General features: G+C 31.7%; 1 long non-coding RNA gene and 1 pseudogene across 1 annotated transcript; both read left to right on the plus strand.

The window, feature by feature from the left end:
* Positions 1-7,898: 7,898 nt before the first annotated feature.
* LOC104774018 (uncharacterized) lies at positions 7,899-9,075 on the plus strand. Its single transcript, XR_765236.2, has 4 exons — positions 7,899-8,073; positions 8,157-8,350; positions 8,569-8,737; positions 8,840-9,075. It is a non-coding gene; the product is annotated as an uncharacterized LOC104774018 (long non-coding RNA).
* Positions 9,076-9,584: 509 nt separating this feature from the next.
* LOC104730619 (UDP-glycosyltransferase 79B3 pseudogene) lies at positions 9,585-11,061 on the plus strand (annotated as a pseudogene).
* The last annotated feature ends 3,236 nt before the right edge of the window (positions 11,062-14,297 follow it).

Here is a 14,297-nt window from a genome sequence, read left to right on the forward strand (position 1 = left end):
GGACATTATTTGCACACCCTAACGCCCGCCGCCCGACTAAACATACCAACCTTGAACAGAGGAGAGGTAACTGGGGCACATGATTAGTATTTATATATTACTAAAAGGACATTGCATATATAAATGTCATTATATTTTTTAGTACAAAAATATCATTTAAACTTAGTGAATATGAAAAATAATGTATGTAATTTGAGAAAAATGAATTAAAAGAATTTAATAATTGAGAAGTGAAGACATGTGTTGAAAATATACTCGGCCAAATGTCGATGTGTTATGCAAAGTTAAGAAAAAACCTTCTCATATTATATAAGACTAGGCGGAAACCTTGGACGCAGTGATGAATTGTCTCCGTGAAAATTATATAAGATTCAAACACAGAAATTAAACCCAAGAATTCAAATCTATAAATTTAATTTAATGTTGGTAGAGTTCCAAGATGAAACCAACTACAGACTGATATAAGGTGGCTCTAGATTCTTGGGTCTACATATGTTTCTAATTAAAGAAAGGAGGAAGGAAATGTTGATGGGTTTTTTTTTTTTGGTTTTATGGGCTTGTAGTTAATTAGGTCCAAACTATTGTTAATTAGGTCCAAAAAAAAAAAACAGGTGTCAGAAATATAGTAAGCCAAATGTCATCTCCTTAGCAAAAGTTGAGAAAAACTTCTCATATTATATTGTTGGTAGAGTTCCAAGATGAAACCAACTACAGACTGATATAAGGTGGCTCTAGATTCTTTGGTCTGCATATGTTTCTAATTAAAGAAGGGAGGAAGGAAATGTTGATGGTTTAATATAGTTTATGAATTTTATGAATTTGAATAAAAATATCATAATGGTATCATAACATAACCTTTAGTTTTAACATATAATATATTTTCTAATGAAGCATATACCATATAACCTAAAAATAAAACTACTGATCAAACAAATTAAAACAAAAAAAGTTTTAATACTTTTAAAATAAAAATTGAAGCCAAATTAATTTATGACAGAATAATTTAAAAATATATATGTTCTAATATATCTATAAAATCACATTGTATCCAGATAAAATTAATTATATTTAATATTCTATAAGTTACATTTTGACTCTCTTTAATGTACTAAAAGAAAATAAAAATAACATAATTGCTTCACCCCATGAAATAATAGAAAACAATAGCTTACAAAATAATTTAATGGTAATTATAGTATTTATTTTTAAATGATTAGAAAATAGAGATAATATATCGAATTTAAAAAATATAAAATTTGACACACTTTTATTTTCATGAATTTTATTAAAAATTTAATGCGAGATATAGTATAAGATATTTCATAAATTTTAATGACTTGAGCCATATTTTAATATGCATTATTCCAATTTTTTTATATTAAGGGTGATTACAAGATTAGAGAGTAAACACTTGAGCATATAATAAATCGATAGTACACTTATTAATTATTCAAAATAATCATTGGTGATTCTTCTGTTACCTTGTAAAACATATTGTCTAGATTCATAATTTCATTAGTATAGTACAAAAATCAGGTTTTAGAATTCATTTATTGATTGGATGAATTTGAGTCGGTCTGATTTTTTTCTCACATATCTTATTTTAAAATCATCAAAATCTGATGGAAAATTCAACATATAGATATTGTAAGTTTAAATATAGTTAATTAAAATAAACATTTACATGTAAGTTAAAATAAATTAGAAATGAAGTTATGTCAGAAAAATAAATTGAATGTATGTATTGTTGATATCAATTTTTCTGATTTTGTCTTCCCTTCCATGATCTATACCAATTGACATGTTGAAGAGTTCATTTTTTTGACAATTAAAAGAACATAATGAATAAGAATAGAAAAGGACAGAGAAATAACTCATCATCATAGAAGTATAACACATTTTAAGCATTCATATAAAGTTACTAATCCACAAGATGTTAGGAGGCTAATTGAAGAAAATCAAACCGTAGCAACATATTGTGGAGTTAAAAAGAAAATCCAATATTAAGATTGAGTTAAAAATATATAAAGTTGTAAAACCACTCGCAAAAAGATAAATATTTGTCAATTATTTTTCTTTACGATTGAGACTAAAACATAATTTCATTTATTTATTTTCATGTTTACTGAGTTTTGATAATAATTTTCATGTTTGTAAACTATTTTCAATACTCAGTTTTTGTTTCGAATGTCTAATATATGGTCTCTACACAAACTTCATGTGTACTAAGACTATCTCCAAAATATATTCTATTTTTTTACTCTAAAATAGAGCATAGTTTTTTCAATGTATCAATCTATTGTATACTCTAAAATAGAGTAAGTGTAAAAAATTAAAGTTGCATAGAGAGTAATCCTACCATTTATTATATTTAGAATAAGATATAGAGTAGGGTTAGAGCAAATGTTACTCTATAACAGAGTATTGACTTTAAAATAGAGTGGGGTTGAAGATGCTCTAAGAACCTAACAATTTATCACAAAACAATAAAATCCAAAACAACAAAACTTTGAGAGATTTAATTACTTCAATCAAAAAAAATTTCGATATGTTTTGTTTATTTTATTTTGCGTCCAAACATTAAGAACCATATATAAAGCCTTTATAATAAAGAAACACATATTAAATTTTTTTTTAAAAAAAAACATTTCAAAAATATATTTAATAAAAATAAAATAAAATATATCTCGTTTGAATGGTCTCAATGGTCTCTGAATATCAATGTCTAAATAATTACAACCGGTCCCATACTGTCTCTTGGGACGACTCTTGTGTATGTATTTTGTTGAGTCAACCGTAGATTGTTACAAACATAAAAAAAGTGATCCACGAGGAAAAAAAACAAAGACAAATGGACGAAGTCAACATCGAGAAAACTTTAGCAGCCACTGTCGAAGACAATTAAGTAAAGACAAATGCGAAGACTCTTAGCTGTTTCACAAATATCATTTTCTCTTAAAAACCAAGCCTACGGAGAGAGCAAAGAAAGTTTAGGACTGGATTAATGAGGATCGTGAAACTACGTGTTTTATCTTCTAGTACTCTTCTTTTATTTCTTGTCCCATAAGGAAGTAAAAAAGGGTTCTATCTTATTCTCCCAAAGTCTCCGAGCTTAGCAGAACTATGGTCAATAGTAAAATTTCAAATCATCAAAACCGCCATGAAGGTTATATCCACAAGGAGTCAAGGACGACAACTCTATTGATAATTACATTAGATTTGATATGGTTTCTCTTGCACATGTTTATTCTATCTTTAGACAGTTGATTTATATTTTATAGAACAATTCAAGTTGGTGTCACTCGTATAGTTAAACAATTTAAGTTCGGATACCTAGCAAAGTAGAATTTAAGTAAAAAAATGGTGGTTTTGAGTGGTATATAAGATTATTAAACAGTACTTTCGTAAACCGAGATTTTCCAAAACAAAAGAGTAAACATTACTGGTTAATTAGCATAGGTAGGGAAGGAAACAATTCTTCTCCATTTCTTAAGAAATACAGTACAAACCGAACCAACAGCAACACATTCAATCTCTTGGCTCTTTTAAAAAAAATTTGTTTGTGTATTAGTTAATCAATAATTTTTTTAAATAATAATAGATTGTATGTTAAATATTATTGAAAGTTTTGAATATTCTCTTACTTGGATTCAAGGATAGTGAATGTCACAACTTGATTCTCTGAAATGTAGCCATTTGGAGTTTTTGACGTTCAAGGAAATCAATTGTCTGAGTCTCATTTACATGTAACACCATTCCTATGACATCTAACATAAAAATAATTCCAATACACAAAAGAAAAAAAAACAAAGTCATCATCTTTTAAGTAAAATATCATCACAGAAGGACGGATTTATTAAAATTACTTGAATATAAAAACTTACCTACACAACATTTCTTCTCGTCAGGCGTGGAATTCTGCATTTTCAATGCATCAAATAGAAGAATAAAATTGCCAGTACTTCGCAGATATATTGGAATCATCTTTATTTTTTCCTGAATCAGGATCTCAAATGGATTGTTTGAGTTTCTGAATGATTGTTGACCTTCAATCACCAAAAATTCAGAAATCTCGTACGAGTCTCCTTCCTTGATGTTTCCATAGTAACCTTCTACATAAAGATCCGCATCTATCCTATTTCCCTAGAATAGAAGCACAATATACCATTTTTATTTATTTATTTTTGTTTGTACTTCTCATTTGATATTTCAAATAATTACGGTTAAATGGGAAGAGGAAGAAGAATTACCTTCTCGTCTACCAAAATCAAACTTTGATAAAAAGTTTGTCCTTGAATAAAATGAGGTGGTCATTCTCTAAAATTTTTTACAGCAATTCTCGGATTACGTAACGTAGGATTCAGATCTTTTACATACAACACCATTCTTTTTGGTTTCTATTTTTTTTGTGTATTTAGAAGCAAGAAGAAGTTTCAAAGAGAACTTTCGAATATTACAATCATTTACATGTAGTTCGTATATTTATAGACCAAAGAAGATAAGAATTTTAAAAATCAGATTTCTAGATTTGTGTGGTTTGTATAAAAACTCGTGGTCTACACAGGGAAAGCTGCATGAGACTCTGTTTGATAATAATGAACAATGTTTCTGTGTTTTTTAAATTCTTTCTTTAAAAAATTTTAACTGGACGGTTGAAACTCTAAATTTTGAATTACAATTCTATCTTTGGATTTTTTAACTTGCATGCTCACATCTTTTTATTATCATGCATTGGGCTATCGTATTTTTGTTACGAATTTTGTTGAAACTTTATTGGAAACTACAAAGTCTTTATCTTTTCATTTTTTGTAAGTATTTTATATGTTGATATTTTTCTCAAAGTATTTTTAAAAGGATAATCTTATGGTTCATTTAATCATAAACCGATATCTCTGTAAATTAAAACTGTTATTTATTTTAAAACAAATAATTATAATCCATGTATTATATAAATATAAAATAATTAAAACCCCCTAAATTCCCAATAAGCTAAAACACAAGAAGGAAGTTTGTCTTCTATTTGCGAGTCCTCTTCCTTGGTCTCCTATAAATTAGTTAATACATGAAAATAAGTTTATAAACGAATTTCTAGAATGTTTACATTAATTATATATAGGATGAACATAAATGAGAATCTTACAATTCCATCATTATTTGCGTACAAATAGTAGAAGATATACTTCTTGTTCATGTAAAGTTATAATAAGAATAATTCTTTTAATAACTGATTACAAAACAGAGCAATTAATACCATCGAATTGAATGGATACCTTGGAAAACTTCAGTAACACCCCATCGAATAACACAAATTAAGCGATCACCTCGGAAAGATTTATAAGTGTTGTAGAATTTTGCAGCCGATGTTTTGAATAATTCACACCTTAATAGGGTACCACTAAAACAACAAGAATTAAAAATTTATGTTTCAATATAATTCAAGATTATACTTATATATAAGTATATATATATATATATAGATATATATATATATATATATATATATATATATTTATGAGTATTATGATTTACCTGAAATCACGAAGATCAAAAGAGATTTTGTGGTTAATTGAGTAATCCTCTGCTTTCTTAGATATTTCACGAATTTGTTCTGTACTTTGTATCTCATCGTCCTCTTCATCCTCCTCCAAATCTTGGTCATATTTTTCCTCATTAGGATTATCATTTTCACTATAATCCTCGACAGATTCATCATCTGATTGGCACTCGCTCTCTTCATCAGTTTCTTCCTCAGTATCATCATCTTCTTCATCTGTTATATCATAACAAACATCATCTTCTTCATCGTTTCCTTCTTGTACATAATCCTCATCGGTATTATCTCAAACATCACTGTCATCATCAGATTCTTCAAAGACCGTACCATCTGATTCTGAGTGATCATGGTAAGAAGTGTTTTTCTTGTTGTCTGAACCAAATCCAGTACAATACTTAAACAACATACGGATATTATCAGTTTGTGATACGTCCACATGTTTCTAATGGTTTTCCGACTTCTTGTTTTCCTCTTTTTGTTGTAAACTACCGAAATTACAACTGAATTCCCCAACATTGACAACCTCACCGATAACATCTGTATAAAAATTAAAGTTATCTCAAATCAAAATATTTATTAATAATAATAAACGTACGAAAATTTGTTATAACAGTTATACCTTCAAATAAATGTAAAAAAAAAATAACGAAAATAATTTCTCACCCACTAAGTAATCTTCACATTGGGTACCATCATTAATGAGTTTGAAATCGACGAAATCATAGAAAAATTCCCTACAACAATTGGATTCTCTTTGATCTTGGTTTTATACAAAATAAGAATTTTGTAACGATGTGTGGTAGTTAAGCATGAACCATATTGATCAACAACTTTAAAGTCTTCAAAGTCAAACCAATCACCGACGTTAAACTTGGAGACAAAATGATCATGAACATCTCCACGATGAACATTGGACATTTACACCCTAATAAATCATAGAATCTATTATTGTTATATGTCAAAACAATGTACTCAATGATTAAAATTTATAACTTTCAGGTACATGCATATACGCTTTATTTTTGTAATCTATAATAAATTTATGATTAGAACAAACTACATACCTTAATATCAGATAAAACCATCTCCAAACTTGGACATTTTTCTTCCCACAAACACAAGACCTTCACAGGAATCCTCCATTTATATTTTGAAGGATTCAGACGCGAAACATCATCGGAAAGACTATACCTAACCATAGTTTTTTGTTTCGGTTTTCTTGTTTGATTTGGATTGAAAGTCTAAAGAGTCGAATATATATGTATATATATATATATATATTAATATATATAATATACATATTATCTTTTGCAAGTGATATATACGAATTTATCTTTAGCAATTCATTAAAATATTTTGTATAGATTTCTAGAAGTAATTATTCTTAACACTTCCTTTTATCCTAACGATAATAGTAGACTTTAATGTTTATCATTACGACTTTAAATGCGTATATTATATTTTCTATATTTTACATTTATCGTGATAATATACCATATATATTCTGTTTTGTTTTGAATATAGAAAACTTCTTAAGTTTTATTTACCCTACTTTTAATAATTTAAATTTAATATATTATTTAATTTCATCATAATCATTGTAAATCTTTTATTAAATTTACAATTTTATATTAACTTAACAATCATACTGATTCGCTAAAACTATCTTCTACTTCATACCGATATGCTAATATTTGATTTTTAAAATAATTATAATCAATAATCTGCAAAAAATTCTAAAATAATATATATAACATTTTTAAAATCAAAAATCTATAATCGATAATATATATAACATTTTCAGAAAAAAAATACTGGTAATTATTTCGATTGTCTCTCATTCATGTGGACAATTTCGGCATTTAAAATATACAATATCATAACTTATTGAAATTAACATATTGATCAAGAACTTCAAAATATGGTAAAACTGTATTTCAAGAAGCACTTATATCATTGTTTACATGTTTCATCTATTTATAGATCGAGATTATAAAGTACCATAAATGCTAAAATTTCAAATAAATAAATAAATTAAATTTTACAAAAATAGATATTTCATAGAATATTCATCCATCTAAAAAATATCCAAAAAGCAGTAATTATAAGATTTCGGAACATTCATTCTACTCTTCTTTAAATATATTTCCTCTCCGTTCTTCATGCCAGAATATTTGCTACGACACCAATCATTTCATCTTCCATATCCAATCTATTTTAAAAATAATAAAAATGTTATTTATTAGATTTAATAAATGTAAATTAGAATATATTTTAGATAATTACCGTGTATCTTAAATGAAAAGGAAATGACATAGCTTCTCTGCAATTAATAACAAACGTTAGTACCACAATTATATAAAAGATTTAGGGTTAGGTTACTTTAATCCTGTGAACATACCAAAACTAAAGAATTACAAAGAAACGCTAGTTTTTTATAAACAACAGATTCTTTCATGTCTCTTGGATGATAAGTTTTTTTTTTTCTGAATTTTTATGGTCAAAATGGATGAGTTCAGGTAATGACTTGTGTTCTGATTATTATCAGTAATTTTCTAGTTCTGTTTATCTCCAATAATGAGAGGATTTGAAACTTGTGCAGGTGAGCTGGTGCAAGTTTGAGGTTACTATTGTTGACTCTCCCAAGGATATCACTGTTTTAGTTTCGGAGGACAAGGTGGTTCATGCTCCTGCTGTCGTTATAGCCATAAAATTTAAAGACTATATATGGTCAATGAAAAGCAGAACATAAGTGAAATCCTTTCTGCATCTATTCTCTGCTTTCACAACGCCAAGGTTGGTTTACAACATTTAAACAAAGCTTCTTTGCCGTTTTTTCTCTTTGTGAAGAATATGGATAGTTTGATCATGACACTACCAATCACCAGTATGTGTTCGTATCATGTGGTTTTTATATGACTGCTCATTTTTGGACGATTGTTTCTTGCTCAAAAGACTTTCTTAGCTCTACATTAATAGCTTGACATATGATGTGCGTGCTCCTGATTTTTCAGATTGATGTTCCAATGCCAGCTCCAGAAAGAAAGAGATATGGTGGTATTCTGAGTCATTTTACCGTTGTTAGGAATCTAGAAGGAACTGGTTACCCAAATTGGTTGGAAAAAAAGAAGTGGCTGACAGAAATTTAAAGAATGGCTGCAGTGTTTTAAGTATTGAAAACAGGTGTGTTGCATCTCTGTTACTGAAAGGATGTGCTTATGACCCATATATATCTTTGGCAATCATGTTGCTTCGTTCAACATTTTTTTCCTTTTCGTACTGCAGTGAAAGAGCATTGTTGTGGGACATAATATATCAGGTTTTGATCTGGACATAATAGCAAAATCTCTTTTTACCATTAAGTAAAATGGTAGTGTCATTACAGGTTTTTTCTTTTTACCATTACCTGGACAATGTGCTATTTGACTCATATCAGTTTTGTAAAGCCCTTGTCTAAAATGTTTGAAAATTTATACAAAATAAATTGTACTTCTTAAAATTATAATTTTCAGGACCCAAAATTAAAATCTACCATTGGAGACATACAATTTTACAGTTTCTTAAAAAACATTTTAACCAAACAGTTTTCAAAATTTAATCTCCTCCCATTGAAGATGCTCTTATTTAATTTTTTTTTTTTTTTTTGAACAAAAAGGATCCTTTATAAGAGTAGTAAAGGATCACACTCTTTTTAGATGGATTTTGTACGAGGATAATGAATGCTAAGAACCGAACACCACAAGTTGGATTGGTCGTAATAAATAATCTACTGCCCACCATCTGGTACGAGTCTGTGCGAGGTTCAACAATGGTGAGTGATAACGGACCAAACAACGTGTCAGTGATCAATTAGTATTAATGCTAATGGATCAATGCATGCAAAAAAAATTAATGAAACAAAATAAACGGTGAATTTAGGTTAGATAAGTAACTTTTGAGAGAACACCGACGGAGTGACATTGGCCAATTACACACATGTTAGATTTTTCAACTATATATAAGGATAAGCCCTTTAGTCTCCATAGCAGAACAGATATATAAAAAGAACAAAGAAAAAAATACAAAACATACAAAAAAAAATTCATAAATGGGTAGTTCGAGGTTTCATGCACTTATGTATCCATGGTTCGCAACAGGCCATATGACTCCGTTCCTTTATCTTGCCAACAAATTGGCTGAGAAAGGTCATATGGTTACTTTCTTGCTTCCTAAGAAAGCTCTGAAACAGTTAGAACATCTCAATCTGTTTCCACACAACATTGTCTTTCGCTCAGTCACCGTCCCTCATGTCGATGGTCTCCCCGTTGGCACAGAGACAGCCTCTGAGATCCCGTTGTCAACAATTAATCTCTTGATGTCCGCTATGGATCTCACACGTGATCAAGTTGAAGCTGTGGTCCGATCCGTGGAACCGGACATGATCTTCTTTGACTTTTCTCATTGGATTCCAGAAGTAGCTAGAGACTTCGGCCTTAAGACTGTAACGTACGTCGTGGTGTCTGCATCAACTATAGCTGCTGTGCTTGGCCTAGATGGTGAGTTAGGTGCTCCTCCCCCTGGATACCCTTCATCGAAGGTGCTACTTCGTAAACAAGATGCTTACTGCAGGAATAATCTGAAACCTACAATCGATGTCGAACCAAACCTCACTGAACGATTCACTACAAGTCTTATGAACTGTGATGTCATTGCGATAAGGACAGCCAGAGAACTCGAAGGAAACTTTTGCGACTATATCGAAAAGCATTGCAGGAAAAAGATTCTCTTGACAGGTCCAGTGTTCCCTGAACCAGACGAGACTATACAGCTAGAGGAACGATGGTTTAAGTGGCTAGTGGGTTTGAACCAGACTCAGTGGTGTTTTGTGCATTGGGCTCACAAGTCATTTTAGAGAAAGATCAGTTCCAAGAACTCTGTTTAGGAATGGAGCTAACAGGTTCACCGTTTCTAGTAGCAGAGGCTCATCAACGGTTCAAGAAGCACTTCCAGAAGGATTCGAGGAGAGGGTTAAAGGAAGAGGAGTTGTTTGGGGAGGATGGGTTCAACAACCTTTGATATTGTCTCATCCATCGGTCGGGTGCTTTGTGAGCCATTGTGGGTTTGGATCAATGTGGGAGTCCTTGCTGAGTGATTGTCAGATAGTCTTGGTGCCACACTTGGGTGATCAGATCCTCAACACTAGATTGTTGAGTGACGAACTCAAGGTTTCGGTTGAAGTGGTAAGAGAGGAAACAGGATGGTTCTCCAAAGAGAGCTTGTGCGATGCTGTCAATAGTGTGACGAAAAGGGACAGTGAGATCGGGAATCTGGTGAAGAAGAATCACACCAAGTGGAGAGAGACACTAGCTAGTCCTGGACTAATGACCGATTATGTCGATAATTTCATAGAGTCATTGAACGATCTTGTCTCTGGGACCAACCATGACTGAAAGATAGGAACACTATGATGTTTCTAAGTATCAGGGGGTGATCAATAAGGTTGATATAAACCAAACTATCTTGAAGTGCTTCTGCTTCCTAGTGTGTGTGCGTGTGTGTGTGTGTGTGTGTGTGTGTGTGTGTGTGTGTGTTTTGTATGATGTTTGCATAAACCAAACTCTCTTGAAGTACCTTTGTTTTCAAGTTGGCTTTAGAATAATGTGTTTCTCGGATGCATACATCCAAGAAAGATTGCTATGTTTTCAAGAAGTACCTTTGTTTTCAAGTTTTGGATGTATGGTGGCAAGATTGCTTTGTGAGTTAGCTTTCCAACACAATGAAAATTCTTAAGGAAATAGTTTCTTATCCATTAAAATAACAGAGGAAGAGAGAGATACAAAACAAGAAAGAGAAAAAGCGACAGAGATAGAGAAAAAAAAAACTTGAAATAAAAAAGGAGTGAGAGAATGACACAAATGAGTTTGTAAAGCGCCAAATTTGCAAATCAAATATTTAATGGTGCCGTTTAGCCAAGCATCTCTCGATACAGAGATAATGAAGATGAATCAAGCATTGTTGTGTGGGCATAGCTTGTGGATCAATTGCACAACGTCATCAGATGAGTCAAGGAAATAGCGAGCCTTTGTGTACGTTTGTCCAATAGCTACGGAGAAGTAGTCTTCTCCCTTGAGGTCAACAATGGTCGATGAGACCTTCTTGGGGGAGTCACCACCAGGAATCGACTTAATTTTCTTGGTCAACTCGGGCTCGAAGAAGGTGTAAACGTCTTCGTCCTGTAACATAAATCAAAACCTTGTATCAGTTACATTCCATGGACGGTTTTAATTTATGATAGTAATTATTAATAATCAATAGTAATATTTTACATGTTACATAATAAGAAGCTAAGGCAACGGAGAGTGTCTTTTTCCCGACATCATCATGAACATCTACTCCAGGCCATTCAATCCATTTGGTCTCAAACTCTTTCAAACCTTTAAGAGATCACCACAAATTAATATAAATTAAAAATTGTTTTCTTGTCTTTAATTGATTAATATGATCACTACCAAAGTTTGTAGCTTCTTACCTAGAAGAGCACTAACAAGACCACCAGAACTCATCGTGAAAGACCATGGGTTTAGAGAATAAAGTCAAGTCTCTTTAATTATAAAGAGCCTCATTGTTTGTTACTGTTTGCGTTTGCGTTTGTGTTCCATGTTATACATTCTAGTTATTATATCATGGAAGTTCAAACCAGAAATACTATGAAATATGATTCGTCATATTTTCTTGCCTGATAGCCTGATAGCCTGATACAGTATACAATGTCTAAAATAATTTCAATATATTCTTATAAAAGGATTTTAGAAGATTTCTTGAAGATTCTTAGATTAAAAACAATGAAGTTTAACAGTTAAGACAGAATTCAGTACAAATTCTTGATTGAACAAACTCATATATATTAAGTTGAAACTGATGTTGCTGATTTGTTGAATCACAGGAGAAGAAGGAAGAGTCTAGTGAAGAGACTAAGAAGGAAGATGAGACAAAAGAGGACTCCTCTGAGGCAACCAAGGCCGAGCCAACTCCAGAAGCTGTGAAGGAAGAAGAGAAAGCTCCTGCTGAGACTGAGCCACCAACACAAGAGACCACACCTGCCAAAACCGATGAGGCCCCTCTCGTGATCCTTTGATTGTCATTTCTAAATCTCAAAATCATGTGTATGCATGCGCTCAAGTGCAAGTGTTCCTCGCTTTGTAATTTGTCATCTCTATTCTATTGTCAATTCTCATGTACATTGTATTGTGTCCGCCTCTAGTACTATAATCTCGTTATGAAAAAATACATTCCTCTTTTTTTATAGCTTATGTTGTGTAAGAACAACATTAAAACCGGACTATCAGCTGGAACTACTATAACCAATTAGATATCTTGAGACTAGAGGCTCCTCTATGCACCAAAAGCCTTTCTCTTGCTAGCTAATTGTGGTTCTGGTCCGACAATTGGTCACATTCTAAAAACCTGAGACACTACTTGGACATAAAGAGACATGTGAGATTAGGCATCTCACCACACCATTACTCTAGTAGACTTTTGGGGAAATGGAAACTGGTTGGATGTCAGGGATGATGAATTTTGTGACACAAAAAAAAAAACAGTTGGCTGGCTACTTCTTCTGCAATCGATACTTGTTGAGTTCTTATAAATTATGTGTTAGTTGGCTACTTAGCAACTGGGAATAATGGCGTTGTCAACATTTTTTTTTGTTTTTTCCAAAACCTATTATCAGTAGTGACGGACCAATCGACTGCGATATGTCTAGGCAGTGCTCAACTGATATCATCAATGGGAAAAACACACACACACAAATCGACAAAAACAAAAGAGACGAGAATTTAGGTTTGATGCTTTATTTTCCTAAAGTTACTGCTTCATAAGAAAGGTTAATTTTAAATTTATTTTTTGAATTTTGTATAAAGATTATGAATGCTGAAGACCTAACAACACCCCCACCAAGTTTGATTAGTGACACATGCTACTTCGTACCATTGGATCCAACTACTATGATCTAGACCGAGGCTCAATCAATATTAATGGACCAAACGACTGCGACATGTCTAGACTACGCCGGACTCAATGATGTAAGAGAATAAGAGATTACCGAGAAACATATGGATGTCACATAAATTAGAAATATTTAATTTGTTTGATTTAACTTTCTTACTATTGATTTTGTACATTGAAAAGAAAATGTTGGATAATTTGCCATGGGGAATCCAGCAAAGAGAAAAAGTATATTTCCTCTGTCCCAATAGATTGTTTTTCAGGTTTTTTTTTTCTTTTTCATTTTATTAGATTTTTTCAAATACCTCTTACTATATTATGGTTATTTGTATTCTACAGATTTTTATTCTATTGGTTAAAAATCTTTTAAATAAATCTTAAATCATATTTTGTTACGTAAAAATAAGAATACATTTATTCTCGTCCTCTCACTAGGTATGTGAGCTCATCACTATCCGACGGTCGGTTTGTTATGTCCGGGAGGCTTTAAAAACTTGTTACTGTCCCTACAAATCACCACAATTTCCCTATGTCTTGTCCTCACTCGCACAGTTCCGACAGTCACTTCTCGGAAGGTCACCCATCCTGAGACTACTCCAGCTCAAGCATGCTTAACTCTGGAGTTCTCTCAGGACTCTTGACCGAAAAGATAAGTGCACTTTGGTGACATAGGTGGTCAAATCAATTCTTTTAAACCTCTCCGCAAGTCCCTGAAACCGGGGTGTCACATGAGGACCGGTCGATCCTGGGTGCTTCT

Source organism: Camelina sativa, chromosome 12 (genome assembly GCF_030686135.1).
Source record: "Camelina sativa cultivar CO46 ecotype springtype chromosome 12, ASM3068613v1".
Taxonomy (NCBI): domain Eukaryota; kingdom Viridiplantae; phylum Streptophyta; class Magnoliopsida; order Brassicales; family Brassicaceae; genus Camelina; species Camelina sativa.